The sequence below is a fragment of the Pteropus vampyrus genome, unplaced genomic scaffold (genome assembly GCF_000151845.1).
Source record: "Pteropus vampyrus isolate Shadow unplaced genomic scaffold, Pvam_2.0 Scaffold217, whole genome shotgun sequence".
Lineage (NCBI taxonomy): Eukaryota > Metazoa > Chordata > Mammalia > Chiroptera > Pteropodidae > Pteropus > Pteropus vampyrus.
The window spans coordinates 223,214-240,186 of record NW_011888998.1 but is presented as its reverse complement, the minus strand read 5'-3'; the positions used below and the strand labels follow the sequence as shown (position 1 = coordinate 240,186).

The 16,973-nt window shown below is 38.1% G+C and overlaps 1 protein-coding gene and 1 pseudogene across 5 annotated transcripts in view; both read left to right on the top strand.

Annotated features, from left to right (window-relative positions):
- Positions 1-16,973, top strand: part of SRGAP2 (SLIT-ROBO Rho GTPase activating protein 2) — a 230,723-nt gene that overhangs the window by 127,723 nt on the left and 86,027 nt on the right. The window lies entirely within an intron of this gene.
- Positions 12,889-13,007, top strand: LOC111747310 (annotated as a pseudogene).

Here is a 16,973-nt window from a genome sequence, read left to right as displayed (position 1 = left end):
CTTTACTGAGGAAAATTACTCATACCCTCACTCTTCCTTTCTAGAACGTTGTAAGAATCAGCAAAACTTGGAAAGGAGGTACTCTGCAGTTGTTAAAAGGACAAAAGATAGCTAATGTTGGTGAGGATGTGGAGAAAAAGGAACCCTTATACACTCTTAGTGGGAATATAAATTGGCGAAGTCACTATGGAAACAGTATGGCAGTTCCTCAAAAAATTAAAAATAGAACTGTCATATGATCCAGCAATTCCACTCCTTAGTTTATATCCGAAAGAATTGAAATCAATATCCAAAAAGATATCTGTACCCTCATGTTCATTGCAGTATTATGCACATAGTCAAGATATGGAAACAACCTAATGTCCTTGGATGGATGAACGAATAAAGAAAATGTGACATTATATATGTTATTAAGCCATAAAAAGGAAGGAAATTTTTTCATTTGTGACAACATGGATGAACCTTGAGAGCATTATGCTAAGTGAAATAAGCCAGACAAAGATAATTAACTGTATGATGTCACTTATATGTAGAATCTTAAAAAAAAAAAAAAAAAAAAAGCCAATTTCATCGAAATAGAGAATAGAAAGGTGGTTGCTGGGCGGTGGAGGAGGAGAAAATATGATGATACAGGTCAAAGGATTTAGATTTTCAGTTATAAGAATAAGTTTTGCAGGTCATATATATAGCATACAATTAACAATGCAATATTGTATACTTGAAAGTTGATGAGAGCAGATCTTAAGCATTCTCACCACACACACAAAAAGTTAATTATATGAGGTAATGGATATGTTAATAATCTTGATCTTGGTAATCATTCCACAAGTATATATGTGTATCAAATCATCATGTCGTCCACTTTAAATATATACAATTATATTTGTCAGTTATTCCTCAATAAAGTTAAGAGGAAGAAAAGAAAGTGTTCTGCAGATCTTTGGTTATGTTCATGTAGAAGAGTATGCACCTTATATACTGTCTTTTTCCTATACATACCTACGATAAAGTTTAGTTTATAAATTAGGTCTTTGCCCCTCTAAGCTAATCTTGTTTAGTAGTGTGTTATCATATAGAGTAGAAAGGAAATACAGAAGGCAAACTGGGAGATCCAGTCTCTAGCTGTTATCTCTTCTCCAAAGCCAAGATAATCCAAACCTTCTGCCCACATAAGCACATTGCATCCTTTCCTGCCTTGCCTCTTCCCATGACCTTGTTTTCCCTTTGATGTTCATTTTGAGGTTGGATAGTAGAAAAAACTCTTCTCTTTTTGCAGCTCTCTGAGTCAGTGGCCCTCCTGGGCCTTTGGGTAGTCAGGGAGGAAAACTACATAGCCCACTGCCTGACTCTTCTTTCTTTAAAAAAAAAAAAGAAAAGAAAACGCACCGCTTTATTTAAATCCAAGAGCACAAGTATCAGTACAAATTCTCTTAGTTCAGTTTAAAAAATATTATTTAATTGTCTATAATTGTTTGATATTCAACCTGGCACTACAAAACGGTTGCAGAGCAAGCTTAAAACATGCTTCAAGATCTTAGATTTATTACATCTCAGTTGGATAGATCGGCCATAGACTCACTACGGAAGCAGGTTACAACTCAAGACATCAATTTACTGAGTAGTACAGATAATTAGTCACCTATAGGAGTTTGGAAAAGGAACAGACAAATTCATGAGAGGTGAGTCAGGCAAGCTTAATAGAGGGGAAAGAATTGGACTGATGTTCTTTTAATTGTATGCTGCCAGGATTCTTAATATCCATCCATTTCTTATGGAAATACCTTTTGAATATTTCCATATTATTCGGTGCCAATTTCTTCTCTTGCTTCTTTGTCCCCATTAGAGATGCCACTCATGAGGCCAGTCTGACAGCAGCAGAGGCTTCCTGTTGGCTAGCAATGGGAGAGAGAAGTGGGTTGATCTTGGAGCCCGAGTGTAGAGGGCTTTGAATGTCAGCCCAAGGAGTTCTAGCTACTGCTGGTCAAAGAAAGCCATTGACCATTTTAGTCAGGGCAGTGAAATACTGAAAAACCATGATTTATAGTGGCATTGGTAACAGTGTACAGTGTGGTTTAGGGTGGAAGAAATGATTTGGAAGCCTACTTCGGTGATTCAGGGGGATAATAGAAACCAGATCTTGGATAATGGCAATGGGAACTGAAAGAATGGGATTTACTAAGAGGCACAGCAAGGAAATCATATAGTGCTGAGTGACCCGACATGAAGTAGAAGGAGGTAAATACTAGAGAGGAATCAAAATTCACTTAGTCATTCAACAAATGTTTACAGTGTGTTTCTCCTGTTCCAGGCATTGTGGTAGGCAATATAATACAGCAGACAACAAAACAGAAAAAGTCCTTGCCTTCTTGGAGCTTATATTCTAGTTGGAGAAACAGACAATATACAAATAACTCAGTAAATATATAATATATCAGATGATGATAAAATAAAGCAGGGGTGATAGGGATATTGCTGTTTTACGTAGGGTGATCATGAAAAGCATCATTGATAAATTGGTATATGAAGTGATTCTTGATGGAAATGAAGGATTTTGCTGGTTACCTCTCCAAAGAAAATATTTCAGGCAGAGGAAACAGCAGGTCTAAGGCCATGAGATGGGGGTGTGCTTATCTGGGTAGAGAAACAGCAAGGTGGTCTTGTTCACAGTAGCAAGAAGTGTGGCAGGAGATGTGGTTGGGGATTGGCCATAGGCTGCCAGGAAGAGGAGCCTTGGAGGCCCCTGGAGAGCCACATGAGGAGGGGGAACAGAATCTGACTCCTGTTTAAATAGGGTCATTGTGGCTTCTGTATTAAGAGATGACTGAAGGAGGAGCAAGGTAGGAGCAGAAAAGAAAGACCAGTTAAGGAGGCTTCTGTAATTTGGGCAGGAGATGAAGGTGGATTGGAACAGAGTAGTCGATGGGTGGCGATCATGAGAAGAAGTCAGATTCTGGGATGTATTTTGAAAATGGAGCGAATAGAATTTGCTGCTGAATTGAATGTGGCATGTGAGAAAAAATGGAGTCAAAGATGACTCCAAGCCTTTTGGCCTGAGCAGTTGGAAGTTGGAGTCGCCATTTCTTAGGGAAAGTATTTTGTGAAAGAGCCACTGATTTTAGTCCAGCCCTGTAATTAGTGACGAATCTGAGTGCCAGCAGGAAGTGATTTGCGTTAGGTCACCCAGTTACGTGGTAGCAGAGTTGGGACCAAACCTACCCAGTCTTCTGATTTTCATCTCATGCTGTCTCCAGGACACAACATCACACTTCTTGAGTTCAGTTTTAGACATGGCAAAATGAAAGCTCTGTGAGAGTTAGGGCTGGAAGGGCAATTTGATTTTCATGGGTCGTAGAACCTAAGTGAGAAGCATACAGCTCAATGATGGGTACTCTGAGGGGGTCAGGAAGAATGGGATCTGAGCAAATTTCATTAGATTTTGAGATTTGGAATCTTGGGAGACTGGCGTCCTCAACAGAACCTCTACTCGAATTTTAAGCACTTTTCTTTGTCTTATCCTTTCAGCTAATAGTGAGAGGGAATATAGTAGCATAAGTCTGAGACGGGGGTGTTAAAAAAAAAAAATCCCTTCCAACTCTAGCATTACCTTCTTGAGAGCTTTACCCAAGAATTTGACTTTCCCAGACCTCTGTGTGCCCATCTGTAAACTGAATAAGAAAGCATCCTTCTTGCCTACTTTGCCTCCTGGAAATGATGTGAGGATAACCATGAAAAAGGAGATGAAACTGCTTTAGAAGGGAAATGTTGCATAAATCAAGATGTCCAGTTAAAAAAATTCTTAATAAAGTCATAAAAAATCTTTACATTAGGGATATATGAAATGAAGACCACCTTGACCAATAAAATAGATATTCTTCTTTAAAACAACATGAAATATTTCAGTATCATTTTGATTAAATCTTGCTTAATTACTATGTCCATTAGACTCACCGAATCCTGCCTGGACTTTTTAATTTAATTTAATTTTGTAGTCACTATTACCCAACCACAAAACAATTACCCTTGGCCCCCAAGGCCACACAGGTCTTTCAAGCATTTGTAGGATAGCATGGGTCTTTCTGATGAAACACAGGGTGAGACTTTCCATGCTGAGTTCGGAGGAGTGTGTCTGTTTCAGAGCTGGAGGCTGAAGTCCCAGTGGAGTTGAATTTTGTCCTTCCAACCCACCTCACATAACAGTATATGAAGAACAGGAATAAAAATTAATTGTACCTGCTGGCACTATTAAAATTATCAGTGCATATCCTCTCCTGGGCCAGGAAGATTGAAAAGGGTGTTGTAATCAGAGCAGATGATTTCTGACACATGGGATGGGCTTCCTCTCCAGGTTAGGTGTGAGGATGTGATCGGAGCTTGTTGCCTCTGGCCTGTCACCACATAGCCCGGGGCTGTGTAGAGACTCTGCCTCATCCTCTCACCAGCTCTGGAGGAAAGCTGGGCTCTTTCTCTCTCTGGATCAGACGTCTCTAAGATAGAAACTCAGGTCTTCTCACTGAAGACTAGTGTATTCCACCTGCTCATTCCTGACTGGAAGATGCAGTCAGGTGTCTTGGTTAGGCCAGGCCTGAGAGTTAGTTACACCTTGTTCAGATTCAACCTGAGGGAAATGAGGAATTGGGGTGCTGCTCCCTGGTGATTCAGCTGGTTTTAGCAAACATTTATTAAATGCTCTCTGCAAGCACCACGCCAGGCTCAGACACTTCTGCCTGCATGCCATGCATGCTGTGGTATTTGTTGGTTTGGAGGAGAGAGGCCCTTGCAGTGTATGAATCCCGATCTGAGAGTGAGGGTCTTTTCCCAGCTTTTACACTGACTTGAGTGCAGCCTAACTTTTTAACTTGTCTAGGACTTGGTTTTCTAATCTGTAAAATAAGGATTTGGACTAATCTTTCCAAGATTTCTCCCTAAAATTCTGTAAGTGTGGGAATTTTTAGGAAAGTGCTTGGTAAACCATTAGACACCAAACACATGTGAGATATAATAGTTCTATGTGTAGACAGCATGTTCACTCGACATATAGTTACTGAGTTCTGACCGTGTGTGGCACATTGCCAGATACTGAGAAGATGTCATGACACGGCCCCTGACCCAAGAGCACAGTGTCTAGTGGGAGAAACAAATGCAAATAAGCAATGATAATGCAGTATAGTAATGGGTTCTCCAGTAGAGGAGGCATGAGATGAGGTTTGCCTTGTGAAGTCCTTTGAGTCTTAGGGGAGTGGTGCATAGGGATTCCTGGGAGATGAAAGAGCTTATGCAGAAAACAAGGGGATGTAGATAAGTGAACATGTTCCAGAACTATAGGTGCTATAGGGGAGGATTGCTGATCACAAGATCCTTTTAGGAAATCGCAAGCGATGAGGCCAAACTAAAGAGCTTATACTCTGAAGCGAACAAAGGGGGAAGCATCCACATGTATTTATTTTTAACTTTTCAAAGTTATTTTGAAATAACTCCAGATGTAGAGAAAGGTCACAAAAAACAGTACAGAAATTCCAATATGCCCTTTTCCCTGATTCCACTAATATAAAAATCTCACATAACCACAGTACAATGATCAAAATCAGAAAATTAACAGTGATGTAATACTATTACATAATCTACTGATCTAAATCAGATTTAACCAGTTACCCCACTAATGTCCAATTTTTAGTTCAAGGTCCAGTTCAGGATTACACATTGTGTAAACTTATACCATCTCTTTAGTCTCCTTTAATCTCTAATATTTCCTCAATTTCCCTCAATTTTGGTTTGTCTGATATTTCTTCAAGGTTAGATTCAGAATAAGCAATTTTGGTAAGAATACTATGGAAGTGATATTCTATTCTTCTCAGATATTGTATCAGGATGCACTTGCTGTTGATTTGTCCAATTACTCATGGTGATCATTTTGATTACTTGGTTAAAGTAGGTGTCTGCCAGATTTCTTTACTATAAGGTACTGTCTTTCCACTTGCACTTCAAGTATCTTAGGAGGAGATTCTTCAAGACATTGTAAATATCCTATTTCTCCTCATTCTTTGCTCCTACTTTTTAGCTTCTATAGATGCTTCTTAATTGAAACAAGTTCAGTAACAGGTTTTACCAAGAGAGTACCATGGACAGATTTGTCTTTCAGAAAGATAATGCTAAGGCGTTGGGTAGGAGAGAGATTAGAAAAATGAAAACAGTTACAAAAATATTACAATAGTTCGTTTAAGAGATGATGACATCCTGAATTAAGGCAGTAAGAGGAGGAATGGAGAAGATGGGAGAGACATTCCAGCTATATTTGGAATCAGAATGAGCAGGGCTTGCATTTTGTGCTGTTGATTTAAATGCTGGAAATATTCTGAGCCAAGAAAAAACATCACATTTTTTTTTCTAGATTATCAAGTGTCTAAATGACCTCTGGGTTACTCTTCTAAGAACTAGAGTAGCCGACTTTATAAAATATATTGTAGTTCTCATTAAATGAAGTTTCACAGGTTTTGCTTCTCCTTTTGAACAATTTTTAGACCAAATTTCTTTTGTTCGACCCAGAGCCTTTTCTAATCTCCAATGTAGATATGCTCCCTATTCAGTTATAGGATATGGTTAAGCGATATATTCTCCACATTGCAGAGGCTGCTTCCTCTGGTACTTTTCCAAAATTTCTGCCACTTGCTGGGTTAGTCGGTATCCTTTTCTCTTGGGTCAGATTGAGTACTCTGTATTCTAACATAAAACCTAGAGCTAAAAACCATAGTCTTATGATGTGACAATTTGAGGGAAGCATTTCTTAACTTTTCCAGAAAAGAGAGAAAATGCCAAGTCAGCAAAAAAGGGGGTAGGGGGTGAAAGGCAAAGACTCAGTTCTCACCCTGAGAAGTAGCATGGCGGGGATATCTGTTTACTAGAGGGTAGTGAACTATCTTAGTATAGCTTTTCAAGGGAGCTGAAAAGCATTTTAATTTTTCATGACTAGGAAGTTGATTGGGTTTTGTAGAACTACATGAGAACTCTGGGATTAGCCTCTGCATTTAGGGTTGTCCCTGACCCCAGGCCTACCTGAGCTGGGCACGAGGAGACAGAATTGAGGTCAAGGTTCCTTTTCCTCCAGAAGCTATGAAGGAAAAACCTCTTAGAATCTGGAGTCCTGCTTGCTAGGTTTCTGAAAATCCCCTCCTGGGTCATGAAACAATAGCCCTTTGACTATATTTCTGTCCACAATGATGTGAACTGATTAAACTGGCAAGCAGATAATGGAGAGAATGGGTTCTATGTCCCAAGCAGGAGGTCATGACAAAATAAATCTGTGGTCGATGAGAGAAATTTCAACACATATCCAAATCAGTTCCTCACATAGGTTGTCTGAGTTTCCTGGGCCTGCGTCATGGCCTCCTTGAGTAGATTTGACTCTTCTGGCCCATATGACTCAGGCTTCAGAGTTTGGGCTGGGTGCCCACAAATCAACTCAGGGCAATGGTGATGAACAGTGAGGCCATCTTGGGAGAGAGCACAGAATAGGAAAAGAACATCAGAGCAGAAATCAGGTAACTTGGGTGGGGACCTAAGGCTCTGTTTGGTTTCTTTGTTTATTTTTCTTACTGGTTGAATTCCCTACCACAATTTTGAGATTCTTTTCTGAATAATAACTGTGGTCAGAGAAGCAGCTAAGGGAGGCAAATATGAATTAAAATCTGATTCTTAGGTTAAGACAATTGAAGTTTTCAGATTTTGTGAAGTTATTGATGTGTAGAGAGGAGACTAGGAGAGAAAGAACAGGCATAATTGTGACAAGGAGCTCTCTTTGCTAGTTCTGCATTCTAGAAACAGTGCTGATGAATAAATCCTGTCTTTTTCTCTTTTCTTTTTGCCATATCTTTTTGTTCTGTTTTGTTTTGTTTTTGCTTCTGAACATCTGTGTACTTGCCTAGGAAAATATTTCTCAACCTCTCTAAAATATTGAGGGTTAATTAAAAATTATAAAAATATGTATCCCAAACCTAGTGCACTCTTTATGCCTACGGTTTACACAAAAGGTTGACATGCTCTGGCGCGGAGACCCTGACCCCATCTCCTCTACTTGCTGGCTTCGGCCCTGCACATTTTTCTTCGAAGCTCTAATGCCACAAAGAATGCGGAACTGACGAGTCCACCCTATCTACAAACTAGAAGGACATCTTGATTAAATTAGTGTCAAGGGGGGTGGAGAGAAAGGCACAGTGACACAAAGGGTGTTTTGAGGAGCCCTGTAGCGCCTGTGGAGAATGAATGTTCTCGTTAAATATGGCCATGACCTGCAGCTCCACACATGCCAGAGACACAGCTCAATTGTCCCCAGGAGCTGGGGGGTGCGGATGCCATGGGGAGAGGCCAGCCTGCAGCATTACTCTTCATCTCCAAGTTGAGAGGACGGCCTGGTACAGAAAGGCAGGAATGCAGGAAGGCGCGTTGTTGCTTTCTTTTTGCTATAACTATGGCGAGTGGTTCTTTGATCATGGTTGTTTTTGGAATGGATCAAAAGTGGTTTCCTTTCCCCTGGGTGTTTGAATCTTCCCTCTGCTCCTTGCTTCTCCTCTGGGTACTGGGGAAACTCCTGAAAGCACCCATTGTCTTAAGCCTCTTTCCATTCCCTTCCTTGGGGCTCCCCAAGAAGATTGCTGCCTGAACTCTGTAGGGCAGTGCCTCCAGGACAGTGCTCACCCTTGTCATTCACCTCCGTCCTCAACTCATTCATTCTGAAGTCCCAAGACCAAAGTGAAGAACAAATGGACTGTTGAAGGCTTCCACGGGGCCACCACATCAGTGGGAAAGCAGTTATTGGAAACCTCTTGGCTCACTTCTGTCTGTACTATAGCCGAGGTACTGCATGAGACATACGTTTGCCATTTGCCCTTTGAACTGCCAGCCATCCAAATGCAGCAAGTGGATTTAAAAGCTGATTAAGTTTTGGATTCCCTTTCTCTAAACAGAAAATCCTTGCAGCTTTTTTTTTTATTGGTGGCGGGGTTGAGGGGATCAAACCATTTTATTGAAGTCCTTTGAGGGAGGGTCGAAGTGCTGGGAGAACAATCAGATCCAACATCCTTGGCCCAGCTGTGACTTCCCCACCTTCAGAGCTACCAAAAAGCCTCACAGCTTATTTTTATAGCTCTTACATATATTACTCGTTTTAACAGATGGAATCACAGCCTTTTCAACAGAATATATGCAAAGATTTAAAAACTGATACATCAAAGATAGTCTTTTGTACTAGCCCTCTCTTTTTTGCTATGAAAGTTTATGGCCTTTTACCCTCTCATTTTCACCCGATAAATAACTATTGGGTGCTTAATATATGCAAGGCACTGTATAAGATGAGGAGACCACAAATATGACAAAATAGGATTGAATAGGAGTTTGTGAGTTCAACTTTTAATTCTACCATTTAATAGCTGCTTCCATGGATAAATTATTTAACCTCTCTAAGCTTTAGCATTTATAAAATGGAGATAATAATAACTACTTCATAGAGTTATTACAAAGACTAAATAAGGTTATGCCTGTAAATGGTTAGTGCACAGTAGGCACACTAGGTAAAATGTAAGCTACAATTACTATTTTTATTAATTACTAATGGCAAGATATAGTCTAGAGCCTTCAAAAGCTTATGCTGTAGTTGAAAGGGGTGAATACATTTGCATGAATAGCTCTCATCAAGGCAATGTAAGTATGATAAATGTCCCATAAATGGCGTAAATAATAATTGCTAGGGAATATAGGACAGACAGTAGAGGAAGAGCTCATATCCAGCTCAGATGTTCAACGTGTACTCGCAAAAACCTCATTTCTGCATTTGTGATAGCACTAATCAATCATGAAACTTTTTTTCAATTTTAAAAATTTGAAATATAATAAATGAGTAATTATAAAGCAAACACCAAAGTAACTAACCACACAGGTCAATATGTTTTACTTTCTTAGCACCTCAGAAGTTCCTGCTGAACACCTACCAAGTTACAACTTTCTCTATTTCCCCTACTATCCTATTCTATTATTTATTTCCTTGCTTGTCTTAAATTATATCCTCTAGGTATTCACCTCTAAACAGCATTGTTCAATTTTGCCTGTTTGTGGACTTTGCATAAGTGGAATCTAATGTATGAAGGCTTTTGTGTCTTTCTGCTTTTGTTGGCCACGGTTTGTGAGATTCATCTATGCTGTTACGTATAGCTGTTTATTTTCGTTACTGTAAGATTCCATTCATGAATTCTCTATGATTTATTTATCCATTTTGTTATCAATGGGCATTTGGGTTGTTTTCAGTTTGAGACTACTGTGAACATTCTTATATGTACATACTGTTGTACACGTGCCCAGATTTCTAGGGAATATACCTAGTAGTGGAATTGCTGGGTGAAAAAAGCAGGCATATCTTCTTCTATGAAATACTGAACTGTTTTCCAAACTGTTTTCTTCTATGAAATACTGAACTGTTTTCCAAAGTGGTCATTAGTGATTTTCATCACACCAATAATGTGTGAGTTTCACTTTTCTACATCCTTGCCAACATTTAGTATTGTCAGATTTTTAATTTTAGCTGTAGTTTTACTTTAACAGTCTTAAGTTTAACTATGTCATATTGGTTTTAATTTGCATTTATCTCATCACTAATGAGTTTCTTATTTTTTTTTTTGACCATTTAGATATATTCTTTTGTGAAGTGCCTATTGTGGATATTAGTCCTTTTATTGGTTATATGTGTAGACATATAGTCTCCTACACTGCGCCTTGTCTATTTTTTCTTTTCATATTTTCTGTTGGGTAGTAAAAGTTCATAATTTTAGTACAGTTGCATTCATTTTCTTTTATGGTTGGTGCTTTTTCTGCCATGTTTAAGAAAGCCTTTCCTACTCTAAGGTCTGGAAGATATTTCATTGTATTATTTTCTAGAAGTCATAGTTTTGTTGTTCACATTATGGTCTCTAAGCCGTTCTCATAAAACCAATTTTTTATATATAGTGTGAGATAGGGCACAATTTAATTTTTTAAAAAACAGATATGCAATTTCCATATCACCATTGATTGAAAAATATATCCTCCCCCCGAACAAATACACACTCATTTTTTTTTTTAAGAATAGATATCGAAGATTTACCCTGTGCCAGGTATGGTACTAAATGCTTTACTTGTAGGAAGTAGAGAGGTGAAATTTGAGCTTTCTTTTTAGTGAATGAAAAGGATTTCATAATTAGAAATGGAAGAGTGAGGAGTCTGTGAGTATGGAGGGAGGATTGGAGTGGAAGGATATTCTATGTGGAAGGAACAGACTTTAGGACAAAAGAGAGCACAGAAATAGGTGAGGATCCTTCAGAGGGTGGTGAGTAAAATAGTTTGGCTAAATCAGAGTATTTATGAGGAAAGTAGTTGAAACAAAGCTGAAAAGAGCCATCCGTGAATGTTAGACCAAGGAGTTTGAACTTTATTCTGAGAGCATTTGGAAACTATGGAAGGTTTATTCATAGAGAAATGATATAATAGAGCTGCTGTTTCAGAAAGACGGGGCCTGTAATCCAGGGGCAGGATAAGAAGAGCCTGCAATGTGGTAACAGTGGCAGGAGAAATGAAAAGGAGACAGATGTCAGACATATCATGAAGGGAAAATCAGCAGCACATGGCCACTTACTGGAGAGAGAATTAGAGGTAATGATTACTTCTTTCCATTTTTATGCCAGTGTTATTTAGAAAAGGCCAGTATGTGGTCAGAGAGTTTGGCATAGCTGGTGAGGCTGACATTTTCACATATGTCCCAGGAACTAGATAACCAAACCTTCCTTAGATCCCCAAATAGCCCGGATAAGACTTTTACATGTGCTCATTTTTAGAACTTCATGTGGAGTTCCTCTGTTTGGTGGACTGGGTTGCCAGAGAATGCCTGGGATTTGAATCTGGATTCTCAATCACTACAGCTTATTTCACAAATGCCCTTTATATGAAGTAGATTCAGCCCCTCCTGCCCTTTGATGGATTGTGGTTTTTGAAAAGGCCCTAAGGAAGTAATGAGGAACCATATTTAAAACCTCAGGCTTGCTTCTCTTTTGTTTTACTGGAATATTTGGTTACCATGTCCTGGGAAATGAACAGCTTTGAAACATAAATATGATAGCCTTCATTTTTACTGGTATTCATTTATTCTTTCATACAGAGCAGCATATTTTAGTACTTATTAGGTATCCAGCGTTGCACCAGACCTGGTGAGGTACACATACACATAAAATAATCTATGTCTTCAAGTTTAAGCTTTGAGTTGTGCTTTAGAAATGGCAGTTTAGGTAATTCAGACCAACCCTTCTGCGTCTTTGGAGCTGCTTTTCCCCAAGAAGCATCATCCGCTATTCTAGAAAAGATCACTGAAGGCCAAGAAACTGAGCAGAGCTTTTCATAGCCTTGTAGGGCTACCAGGACAAAAACTGGAATTCCAGGCCAGGGAAAGGGAACCCTGGTAAACTTCCCCAGGCTTTGGTACCCCACTGGGATACAGCTTAGAAGTAAGGGTGAATAAGAAATAGACTTCAGTAGCCTCACAGGGACTGCAGTCTAGCTTTAAATGATCTTAATCCCTAATTGGATTAAGGCGATCTAGGATAGTTAGTAGCTAGAAGCAAATTTAAATCCTCTCTAATGGAAGATGCTATTGTCCTAGGCCTGATATCTCTTTCTCATTCTTTTGTATGTACAGTGCTTGTAAGAAAAACAACAGACCCACAGGAGATCCGTGTAACGTTATCAGACAAACTTTATGTTTAATATGTTTATGAAATCAAATAATAACAGAAAACTGAAAACTATAAAAAAGAATCAAGCAAAGTAAAATGGATCAAAGACATAAATGTAAGAGCTAACACTCTTAGAAGAAAGCATAGACGTGTCTGTGGCCTTGCCACCCTGAACATGCCCGATCCCATCTGATTTTGGAAGCTAAGCAGGGTCGGGCCTAGTTAGTACTCGGATGGGAGACGACCTAGGAAGACCAGGTGCTGTAGGTATAAAAAAAAAGAAAATGAAAAAGAAAAGAAAGCCATTGCATGTAAAATTCGAGGGACTAAAGAAAGCATGGGTGTAAATCTTCGTGATCTTGGGTTAGATAATGGTTTCTTAGGTATGACACCAAAGCAAAAGCTACAAAAGAAAAAACACATAAATTGAACTTTATAAAAATTATAAACTTCTCTACTTCAAAGGACACAATCAAAAAATGAAAAGATGACTTATAAAATAGGAGAAAATATTTTCAAATCATATATCTGATAAGGATCTAGCATCCAGAATATATAAAGAACTCTTACAACTCGACAGCATAGACAAACAACCCAATTAAAAAAAGAAGGTATGCAAATGGCCAAACATGCTTATGAAAAGATATTCTGCATTATTAGTCATTAGAGAACAAAAAATTAAAATCACAATGAAATACTACTTTATACCCACTAGGATGGCTATGATTAAAAAAAGAAAAATAAGGAAAGAAAGAGTGTTGGCAAGGATGTAGAGAAATTGGAACTCTCATACATTGCTGGTGGGATTGTGAAATGGTGCAGATGCTCTGAAAAACAATATGGCAGTTATTCAAAAACTTAAGCATAGAATTATCCAATGACCCAGCAATTTTACTCCTAGATCTATACCCAAGAGAATTGAAAATGTGCTAACCCAAAAACTTGTACATGAATGTTCACAGCAGCACTATTCATAATAATCAAAAAGTGGAAACAGTGCGAATATTCATCAGCTGATTAATGGATAAACAAAATGTGGCATATCCATACAATGGACTGTTACTAAGCGATAAAAAGGAAGTCCTGGTACATACTATAATATGGATGAACCTTGAAAACAATATGCTTAGTGAAAGAAGTCAGACACAAATGGCCACATATTGTATGATTCCATTAATGGGAAAAATCTAGAATGGGCAAATCCATGGAGACAGAAAGTAGATTAGTAGTTGCCAGGAAGGGAGCAGGGGGAGGGTAGGAGTAACTACTAACAGGTATGAGGTTTCTTTTTGGAGTGATGAAATGTTCTGGAATTAGATAGTGGTAATTAATGTACTAGAAACCACTGAATTGTACACTTTAAAATGTGAATTATATGGTATGTGAAATTTTAGTACTGAGAAATACAGTAACTAAAATAAAGAACTCAATGTGTATTAAACAGACGATTAGACAAAGCTGAGTAAAAAAAAAATTATTGACTTGAAGGTTGGTTCGGAAAAAATTTTTTCTTGAACTTTGGGGGGTTAAAGGGCCGGAAATTCCAAAAAAGAGCATAGGAGACTTTTGGGATATAGTGAATGGGCCTAACGTGTACATTTGAAGTCCCAGAAGAAGAGAACAGAGAGAATGGTGGTAGAAATAATGTTTGAAGAGATACTGGCTGTGATTCATCCCAAAAGAAGAAAAGATATCAAGTCACAGATTGAAGAAGCATTATGAACTCAAATAGGATAAATATAAAGAAAATTACATGTAGGTACATTATAGTAAAATTGCTGAAAACCGTAACAGGGAGAAATCCTTTAAATAGCCAGAGAGGAAAAAAAAGTCATATGGAAGTTCTCCCTTATTCTCGGGGGATGCATTCATTGCAAGACCACCAGTGGATGCCTGAAACCACAGATAATACTGAACCCTATGTATACTGTTTTTTCCTATGCATACATACCTATGATAAAGTTTAATTTATATATTAGGCACAGTAAGAGATTAACAACAATAACTAATAGTAAAATAAAACAATTATAACAAAATACTGAAATTAAAGTTATGTGAATGTAGCTCTCTGTCCAAATATCTTACTGTACTGTATTCATCCATCTTGTGATGATGTGACATGGTAAAATGCCTGTGTGATGAAATGAAGTGAGGTAAATGAGACATTAAGTAAAGTAGGGGTTACTTAAACACAAGCACTGCGCTACCGCAATAGTCGATAAGATAAGCGAGATAGCTACTAAGTGACTAATAGGCAGGTAGCATATACAATGTAGACACACTGGACAAAAGGATGATTCACATTCCAGGCGTGATGGAGCAGGACGATGTGAGATTTTATCACACTACTCAGAATAGCATGCAATTTAAAACTTATGAATTGTTTCTTTCTAGAATTTTCCATTTAAAATTTTGAGACAGCAGTTTCAGTTACCCATGGCAAGCAAAACTGTGGATAAGGAGGTTCCATTGTATCAACCTTCTAAGGAGCAACAGCAAGATTGACAGCCGTCTTCTCAAGAGAAACAAGAGAAGACAGGAGAAAATGGAATGGAGTGCTGAAAGAAATATCCTTCAAGAATGAAGGCGAACTAGACATTTTCAGACAAGAAAAATCTAAGAGAATTTATCACCAGCAGAATTTGCACTAAAAGAAATCCTAAATGGTATTCTTTAGGCAGAAAGAAAATGATCCTAGATAGAAGCTTGGAGATGTAGAAAAGAATGAAGAGGAAAAAAAGTTTATATGAGTGTACATCTAAAGGAATATTGACTGTTAAAAAATAATAATAATCTTGTGGGGCTTTAGGCATTTATAAAATTAATGCAAATGGCGACAATAGAATCTATGTCTAGGTGGGGGTGGGAAAATAGGTTTAAAAGTGTTGGCTAATAAGTGGTAAGAGTATTAATTTAGACTTTGGCAGGTTAAGGATATATGCTGTAATTTAAGGTGGCCACTGGAGAAATAGTATATCTACCAATCGAAGAGAGGAGGCAACTCAATTAATAAAAAATAGCCCAAAAGAAGGTAAGATAGATTCTGGTAAAGGCAAACCTATAGGGATATGGAACAGCTCAATGGCTTCCAGCAGGAAAGGGTGGAGGAGAGTTTACAGAGGGGCAGCATGAGAGATTTTTTTGATGGATGTTGGTAGTGCACTGTGTCTTAGTTATCATGGTGGTTGCACACTCTGCATTTGTCAGAACACATAGAATATACCTAAAAAGAGCGACTGCCACTGAGTTGTTTCTTTGTTTGTTTTTTTGTTTGTTTTTTTGTTTGTTTTTTTAATGAAAGAAAGAAGGTTAAAGATAAGAGGAAAAGGGACCATAGAGATAGAAAAAATAGCATATAGCCAGTGGGTGGATTTCAACCTAAATTTATCAGTAATGACAGTAAGTATAAATTGACTCATGTAAGTCGAAAAACAGATTGTCAGACAGATTTTAAACGAAACTGAAGTATATGTTGCTTATAAGAGAAGAGACACACCTTAAATATAAAGATATAGAAAGTTTTAAAGCAAAACTGTGGAAAAAGAGAGTGCTGAAAAATCAGACCAAGTAGGTTTTAATGCACAAAATATTATTAGTGATAAAGAGGGGAATTTATTAATAATTAAATGTTCAAGTTATCAGAAAGAAGTATATACTTAATAAAAGAACCTTAAAGTATATAAATAAAAAATGGGCGTAATTAAAAGGAGAAATAGACAATCATCAACCTCAGTGGGAGATTTGATACACCTGTTTTAGTGGATGATTAAACAACTAGACAAAAAAAGAAAATCAGTTTGCCTAGATAGCACATATGGGCACTGTGCCTAACCACTGCAGCCAGATAGATACACTTTCTTTTCAGGTATACTCAGAACATTTATAAAGCCTGAATAGAAGAGGAAAAATTGAAGTGCTTAGCTGAGAAATCAGAGCCGGAGATTGGGAATCGCCAGTTACAAACTCTAAACATTTTCCTTCTCATAATTCAGTGTTTTTTCATTAGAGATGAAGTACTTGCAAGAGGGAAGGTGTTCTCCTCTAAGGATACAGATCTTTTTAAAAATGCATGTGGAACATGACTGATAGGAGTGGTGGCACGTGTGGGCATAGTGTGGACAAGGACACAAGGCTGCAGACTACCACTGTAGCTGAAGAAAGCTGTCCCCACTCAGATCTCCATGCCAGCCCCAAAGAAATGCATTCGAATCCTCTGCCAGTAAAGAATTCTATCCA